Here is an 8,959-nt window from a genome sequence, read left to right as displayed (position 1 = left end):
CTGCCAGAACCCCCTGCTGGTCTCCTTTGTTGACTGCCGCATGGCCAGTGCTGAAGTACTGGGGGTAGGCCAGCTACGGGAAGAGTGTATCTGCCTCGGGCTCTCTCTCTCTGTCAGAGGAAGGAAGGGCTGATTCTCTGGCACAACAGGGAGGGCTAGGCTGCAGGAACACAGCACTGGAAGAAACAGGAGGCCGAACTCATGACCAAAAAGTGAGCAGTGCAGTGATCAGCCCCCTAGTCTTTCCCTCTCTCTGGGTGCAGAGCTGTATTCTACAGAGAGAGCTGGGATGGGAAGAAGGGGAACGGCACCTGACACACACATACACGCGCAGCACCTGACACACACATACACGCGCAACACCTGACACACACACATACACGTGCGGCACCTGACACACACACACGTAGCATCAGACACAATAAAATAAACATGCAGCACCTGATCCACACATACACGCGCAACACCTGACACACACACATACACGTGCGGCACCTGACACACACACACACGTAGCATCAGACACAATAAAATAAACATGCAGCACCTGACCCACACATACACGCGCAACACCTGACACACACACACATACACGTGCGGCACCTGACACACACACGTACCATCAGACACAATAAAATAAACATGCAGCACCTGACACATGCATATACACGCAGCACCTGACACATGCATATACACGCAGCACCTGACACATGCATATACACGCAGCACCTGACACATGCATATACACGCAGCACCTGACACATACATATACACGCACACCATCAGACACACACATACACACGCAGTGCCTTACTCACACCAACATAGACACGTGCAGCACCTGAGGCACACACATGTACACGCGCAGCACCTGACGCACACACATGTACACGCGCAGCACCTGACGCACACTCATGTACACACGCAGCACCTGACGCACACTCATGTACACGCGCAGCACCTAATGCACACTCATGTACACGCGCAGCACCTGACGCACACTCATGTACACGCGCATCACCTGACACAGACATACGTATTCATGCACAGCACCAGACATACACTTGTACACACGCGGAGCACCTGATACTCACACACATATACACCCGCAACACCTGACACACACACACACACGTGCGGCAGCTGACGCATACACACGCACCATCAGACACACTCATATATACACGCAGCACCTGACACACACATACACACAGGAGCTGACACACACATACACAGGCAGCACCTGACACACACACACATATACACGCGCAGCACCTGACACCACGCACTCACACGTACAAGCAATGCATTTCACGCCTACCTCCAGCCTCAGTTACAGGCTGCTGCCGCCTACCCCCCTCCCTGCATCAGCTGCAAAGGCAGCAAAATATTTTGACCAAAGTCTAAAGGCCCGTACACATTAAACGATGTCGCTCTGTGAGCTACATCGTCTAATGTTTCCCCTCCCGGGCCGGCCGGCGGCCGACTGTACACACTGAGCGATATGACCGCTCATATCGCTCAGTGACGTCACGCCCCCGCCAGCCCTGCATGAAGGTCGTGGACGACAGTCCACATCCTTCCTGCATGCCCTACCGACAGCGAAGATTGTTGCCGACCCGTGGGGCCGCGCATCGTTTGTCGCTGGCTGCATACACACTTAACGATAAAATGAGCGACGTCGCTCATTAAATCGTTAAGTGTGTACGGACCTTAAACAATTTGGTTTGGTTAATAAAATAATTTTGCACAGAACAGTGATGTTATACGAACATTTTCATTAAACATTTAAAAAATCAAATGTTTATTCTTTAAGTGAAATTTTACATTTCTGAATAAAAAAAATAAATTTAAAAAAAGCGATGAAATTCCATAGACAAAAAACCTTACGGTTTCACATGTCCCATTAAGGCTTCTTAGACATGATCGAAATTTCAGAAACCTGTTGTAACTCTTCCACTCAAACTCCAAAAAGCAATGAAATTCCAATCATTAAGGCTGACGCCTTAATGGACGTGTTCCTTGCGCAATACAGATATGGTATGCCATCACAGCCTGTGGGTAAGTGCAGATTCAGCACTCTCACAGAGTGAGATTGCTGTCACTCACACAATGGTGGAGCTGCTAATTCACAGATTTGTGTGCTCATTGGAATACACACATGCAGTCTATGCAACTGAAGGTCTGAGCGGAAGACAAAGCTGCTCAGATGAGGTAAGAGTGTTGTTGATTGGAGGGAGGAGAGCGGTGTGGATGGGGGAACAGAAGTGTGTGGATAGAGGGAACACTAAGCAGCACTAATGGGGGGGACAGAGAAACACAGGGGGTAATTCAGACCGCAGCAGCAGCAGCGATTGCAGTCTGAATTAGTTTGTGAGGTGCGCACGTGCAATGGCCGCACTGCGCGTGCGTACCCCAGGAGCCCAGTGAGATGCTATCACCCTGCCTGATTGATAGGCAGAGGTGGTTGCGGGGAAGGAGGGGGGCGTGCAAACAGCGTTAGAATGCCATTGGCAGGGCATGGTCTGCACAACGGAGGCGTTTCCGGACCACTGGGGGGTGGGCTGTGGCGGTTATCCCCCTGCCAAGAGCGCAGGATCCACTAAATTTACCTTCAGGATGTCAGCTACATGAATAGGGTAAGAGTGGTGTGGATAGGGGGTAGATTAAGCAGCAAGTATGGGAAGGGAGACAGAGCGGTGCAGATGGGGGAAATGGTGCAGATGGGTTGAAAACACTGGCATGGATGGGTAGAAAACTGGTGCAGATGGGAGAGAAGACAGTGTGCCATGTACTGGAGGAGGCGGAGTGACGTTGAAGAAGGAAACACTGAGCAGCACAGAGAGAAGGAAACGGTGGTACAGACAATGCACAGGTGGGGAAAGACAGATGGTACAGATAAGTTAGTACAGACTAGCACAGATGGGAGAACACAGCAGTAGGGATTGGGGAAGACCGGGCAGCATGGGGGTGTATAGGGGAAGTAAGTGTAGATGCATAGACCGTAGATGGGGTATTATAGTTTAGCAATTAACCAAGATGTTTGAGGGAGCTAAATGTGTATACTAAGTGAGATGGATGTATGGAGTTAGAAGGATGTTGTAACAAGGTGGCTTTGTTGTGTTGACTGAATGGGATGGTTGTGGGCACTGTGTGGGATGGGAGCACCACAAAACTGCTCAGACCTTCAGTTGCATAGACTGCATGTGTGTATTCCAATGAGCACACAAATCTGTGAATTAGCAGCTCCACCATTGTGTGAGTGACAGCAATCTCACTCTGTGAGAGTGCTGAATCTGCACTTACCCACAGGCTGTGATGGCATACCATATCTGTATTGCGCAAGGAACACGTCCATTAAGGCGTCAGCCTTAATGATCGGAATTTCATTGCTTTTTGGAGTTTGAGTGGAAGAGTTACAACAGGCTTCTGAAATTTCGATCATGTCTAAGAAGCCTTAATGGGACATGTGAAACCGTAAGGTTTTTTGTCTATGGAATATAAATATATATATATATATATATATATATATATATATATCACAAACATATATGATTCATACATATATCATACATACATATATCACACATACATGATACATACATGAGAAAGACCTGGGATGGTGATGAGGCCAGGGCCCCCTGCTGATGTTGCGTTGAGGTTCAATCCCACCCAGGGACCTAATTGACCTTGTTATCAGATTTTGGTGATCTTTAAGTAGACAAGTCAAATTTCATACCCCCTGTTATGGTGTAGGGTACCTGGCCTTCTCTGATGTAATCAGAGTTAGATTTGATTCAGTGATTTTATAAAAACATCTAGGAAGCACAATTTAGCAGTGGGTTGCAGAGAAAAAGAAATATGCTGGCAAAAAAATCCAATTGAGTGATTAAACAGCTCTTCATTTTCTGGCTTTATTTTTATGCTAACAAATTTGTTCTCTGAAAAGTGTCCACAAAGCCAAGTCTCTGATTAACACCTTTGTAGGGATGGTTTTTCACCTATTACTAAATTAAACTTGCTTCATTGGAAAGGCAGCAAGATGCATCCTCATTTCAATGTCTACTGAAATAATACAGGTTGACACCAGGAAACATTAACGCCACTGCATCCTTGCTGCTTTCTCATGTGGAAGTCTGTTTAATGTGAAAACAAGGTGATATCTAATTAGCACACAGGTAAGGAATTAAGAAAATCTTTATTTAAGGGTGAAGATGTTTCTCACAAAATCGTTGCCCCAATGCATCATTGAAATTCAAGCTGGAAAGATGATTTTAATATATCACTTGTACATTTTGTATTGCTCTTCTGGTGACAATGTAGTTTGTTTTTGTCAATTACCATTTTAATAATAGGGTAAAGAAAATGAAGTGGATTTTTAAAAGAAAACAATACTGTCAATATACTATTAAAACAAATTAAAATGGTAAAAGTTATTGTACTTTAAGTAAAAATAAGAGCCAAAATATCAATCCCAGTTTTGGATTACTTTAATTAACAAAAAAAAAATGCATATAGCAGAGGATAGTTTCAATCTGCCTACCTCTGGGTTATGGGCCCAGCATGCTTCCATTGCAGTACTCTGCTGCACATGTAAGTGCAAGAGATCCTGAAGCACTCACTCATCATGGGAAAGTACCAATGTGTTTCTTCGTTGGTTGATGGAAGAAACATCTTACAAAAACTCTCCAGATTATTGACTTTTTAAAGTTTTTCTAGGAAACGTTTTAGATGAATGCTTATTAGCCTTTGTCAGTATGAACTTTTGCAAAGTGTCTCTGTGGCGCAATCAGTTAGTATGTACGGCTATTAACCAAAAGGTTGGTGGTTCAATCCCACCCAGGGACCTAATTGACCTTGTTATCAGATTTTGGTGATCTTTAAGTAGACAAGTCAAATTTCATACCCCCTGTTATGGTGTAGGGTACCTGGCCTTCTCTGATGTAATCAGAGTTAGATTTGATTCAGTGATTTTATAAAAACATCTAGGAAGCACAATTTAGCAGTGGGTTGCAGAGAAAAAGAAATATGCTGGCAAAAAAATCAAATTGCGTGATTAAACAGCTCTTCATTTTCTGGCTTTATTTTTATGCTAACAAATTTGTTCTCTGAAAAGTGTCCACAAAGCCAAGTCTCTGATTAACACCTTTGTAGGGATGGTTTTTCACTTATTACTAAATTAAACTTGCTTCATTGGAAAGGCAGCAAGATGCATCCTCATTTCAATGTCTACTGAAATAATACAGGTTGACACCAGGAAACATTAACGCCACTGCATCCTTGCTGCTTTCTCATGTGGAAGTCTGTTTAATGTGAAAACAAGGTGATATCTAATTAGCACACAGGTAAGAAATTACGAAAATCTTTATTTAAGGGTGAAGATGTTTCTCACAAAATTGTTGCCCCAATGCATCATTGAAATTCAAGCTGGAAAGATGATTTTAATATATCACTTGTACATTTTGTATTGCTCTTCTGTTGACAATGTAGTTTTTTTTTGTCAATTACCATTTTAATAATAGGGTAAAGAAAATTAAGTGGATTTTTGAAAGAAAACTATACTGTCAATATACTATTAAAACAAATTAAAATGGTAAAAGTTATTGTACTTTAAGTAAAAATAAAAGAGCAAAAATATCAATCCCAGTTTTGATTACTTAAATTAACAAAAAAAAATGCATATAGCAAAGGATAGTTTCAAACTGCCTACCTCTGGGTTATGGGTCCAGCATGCTTCCATTGCAGTACTCTGCTGCACACGTAAGTGCAAGAGATCCTGAAGCACTCACTCATCATGGGAAAGTACCAATGTGTTTCTTCATTGGTTGATGGAAGAAACATCTTACAAAAACTCTCCAGATTATTGATTTTTTAATGTTTTTCTAGGAAACGTTCTAGATGTATGCATATTAGCCTTTGTCAGTATGTACTTTTTGCAAAGTGTCTCTGTGGCGCAATCGGTTAGTGTGTTTGACTATTAACCAAAAGGTTGGTGGTTCAATCCCACCCAGGGACGTAATTAACCTTGTGATCAGATTTTGGTGATATTTAAGTAGACAAGTCAAAATTTCAAACCTCCTCTTATGGTGTAGGGTACATGGCCTTCTCTGATGTAATCAGAGTTAGATTTGATTCAGTGATTTTATAAAAAACAGCTAGGTAGCACAATTTAGCAGTGGGTTGCAGAGAAAAAAAATATGCTGGCAGAAAAATCCAATCGAGTGATTAAACAGCTCTTCATTTTCTGGCTTTATTTTTATGCTAACAAATTTGTTCTCTGAAAAGTGTCCACAAAGCCAAGTCTCTGATTAACACCTTTGTAAGGATGGTTTTTCACCTATTACTAAATTAAACTTGCTTCATTGGAAAGGCAGCAAGATGCATCCTCATTTCAATGTCTACTGAAATAATACAAGTTGACACCAGGAAACATTAACGCCACTGCATCCTTGCTGCTTTCTCATGTGGAAGTCTGTTTAATGTGAAAACAAGGTGATATCTAATTAGCACACAGGTAAGGAATTAAGAAAATCTTTATTTAAGGGTGAAGATGTTTCTCACAAAATTGTTGACCCAATGCATCATTGAAATTCAAGCTGGAAAGATGATTTTAATATATCACTTGTACATTTTGTATTGCTCTCCTGGTGACAATGTAGTTTGTTTTTGTCAATTACCATTTTAATAATAGGGTAAAGAAAATGAAGTGGATTTTTAAAAGAAAACAATACTGTCAATATACTATTAAAACAAATTAAAATGGTAAAAGTTATTGTACTTTAAGTAAAAATAAAAGAGACAAAATATCAATCCCAGTTTTGGATTACTTTAATTAACAAAAAAAAAATGCATATAGCAGAGGATAGTTTCAATCTGCCTACCTCTGGGTTATGGGCCCAGCATGCTTCCATTGCAGTACTCTGCTGCACATGTAAGTTCAAGAGATCCTGAAGCACTCACTCATCATGGGAAAGTACCAATGTGTTTCTTCGTTGGTTGATGGAAGAAACATCTTACAAAAACTCTCCAGATTATTGACTTTTTAAAGCAGGGCTGGCCAAACCAGTCCTCGAGATCTACTAACAGTTCACATTTTCTAGACTACCTAGCTGGTGCACAGGTGTAGTCATTACTAATTAAGATGTGCTGCATTCATTCCTAACTGACCATTCTACAGATCTCCAGGAGGCCTGGAAAACATGAACTGTTTGAAGATCTCGAGGACCGGTTTGGCCAGCCCTGTTTTTAAGTTTTTCTAGGAAACGTTTTAGATGAATGCTTATTAGCATTTGTCAGTATGTTCTTTTGCAAAGTGTCTCTGTGGCGCAATCAGTTAGTGTGTACGGCTATTAACCATAAGGTTGGTGGTTCAATCCCACCCAGGGACGTAATTGACCTTGTTATCAGATTTTGGTGATCTTTAAGTAGACAAGTCAAATTTCATACCCCCTGTTATGGTGTAGGGTACCTGGCCTTCTCTGATGTAATCAGAGTTAGATTTGATTCAGTGATTTTATAAAAACATCTAGGAAGCACAATTTAGCAGTGGGTTGCAGAGAAAAAGAAATATGCTGGCAAAAAAATCAAATTGCGTGATTAAACAGCTCTTCATTTTCTGGCTTTATTTTTATGCTAACAAATTTGTTCTCTGAAAAGTGTCCACAAAGCCAAGTCTCTGATTAACACCTTTGTAGGGATGGTTTTTCACCTATTACTAAATTAAACTTGCTTCATTGGAAAGGCAGCAAGATGTATCCTCATTTCAATGTCTACTGAAATAATACAGGTTGACACCAGGAAACATTAACGCCACTGCATCCTTGCTGCTTTCTCATGTGGAAGTCTGTTTAATGTGAAAACAAGGTGATATCTAATTAGCACACAGGTAAGGAATTAAGAAAATCTTTATTTAAGGGTGAAGATGTTTCTCACAAAATCGTTGCCCCAATGCATCATTGAAATTCAAGCTGGAAAGATGATTTTAATATATCACTTGTACATTTTGTATTGCTCTTCTGGTGACAATGTAGTTTGTTTTTGTCAATTACCATTTTAATAATAGGGTAAAGAAAATGAAGTGGATTTTTGAAAGAAAACAATACTGTCAATATACTATTAAAACAAATTAAAATGGTAAAAGTTATTGTACTTTAAGTAAAAATAAAAGAGACAAAATATCAATCCCAGTTTTGGATTACTTTAATTAACAAAAAAAATGCATATAGCAGAGGATAGTTTCAATCTGCCTACCTCTGGGTTATGGGCCCAGCATGCTTCCATTGCAGTACTCTGCTGCACATGTAAGTGCAAGAGATCCTGAAGCACTCACTCATCATGGGAAAGTACCAATGTGTTTCTTCGTTGGTTGATGGAAGAAACATCTTACAAAAACTCTCCAGATTATTGACTTTTTAAAGTTTTTCTAGGAAACGTTTTAGATGAATGCTTATTAGCCTTTGTCAGAATGGACTTTTGCAAAGTGTCTCTGTGGCGCAATCGGTTAGTGTGTTTGGCTATTAACCAAAAGGTTGGTGGTTCAATCCCACCCAGGGACGTAATGAAGAACAAATTTGTTAGCATAAAAATAAAGCCAGAAAATGAAGAGCTGTTTAATCACGCAATTTGATTTTTTTGCCAGCATATTTCTTTTTCTCTGCAACCCACTGCTAAATTGTGCTTCCTAGATGTTTTTATAAAATCACTGAATCAAATCTAACTCTGATTACATCAGAGAAGGCCAGGTACCCTACACCATAACAGGGGGTATGAAATTTGACTTGTCTACTTAAAGATCACCAAAATCTGATAACAAGGTCAATTACGTCCCTGGGTGGGATTAAACCACCAACCTTTTGGTTAATAGCCAAACACACTAACCGATTGCACCACAGAGACACTTTGCAAAAGTCCATACTGACAAAGGCTAATAAGCATTCATCTAAAACGTTTCCTAGAAAAA

At 40.9% G+C, this 8,959-nt stretch overlaps 1 non-coding gene across 1 annotated transcript; it reads left to right on the top strand.

The window, feature by feature from the left end:
• Positions 1 to 8,481: 8,481 nt before the first annotated feature.
• TRNAN-AUU (transfer RNA asparagine (anticodon AUU)) lies at positions 8,482 to 8,555 on the top strand. Its single transcript has one exon. It is a non-coding gene; the product is annotated as a tRNA-Asn (tRNA).
• The last annotated feature ends 404 nt before the right edge of the window (positions 8,556 to 8,959 follow it).

This window comes from Pseudophryne corroboree, unplaced genomic scaffold (genome assembly GCF_028390025.1).
Source record: "Pseudophryne corroboree isolate aPseCor3 unplaced genomic scaffold, aPseCor3.hap2 scaffold_1256, whole genome shotgun sequence".
Taxonomy (NCBI): domain Eukaryota; kingdom Metazoa; phylum Chordata; class Amphibia; order Anura; family Myobatrachidae; genus Pseudophryne; species Pseudophryne corroboree.
The sequence above is the reverse complement of the archived record's forward strand: the minus strand, read 5'-3'. Positions and strand labels throughout refer to the sequence as shown.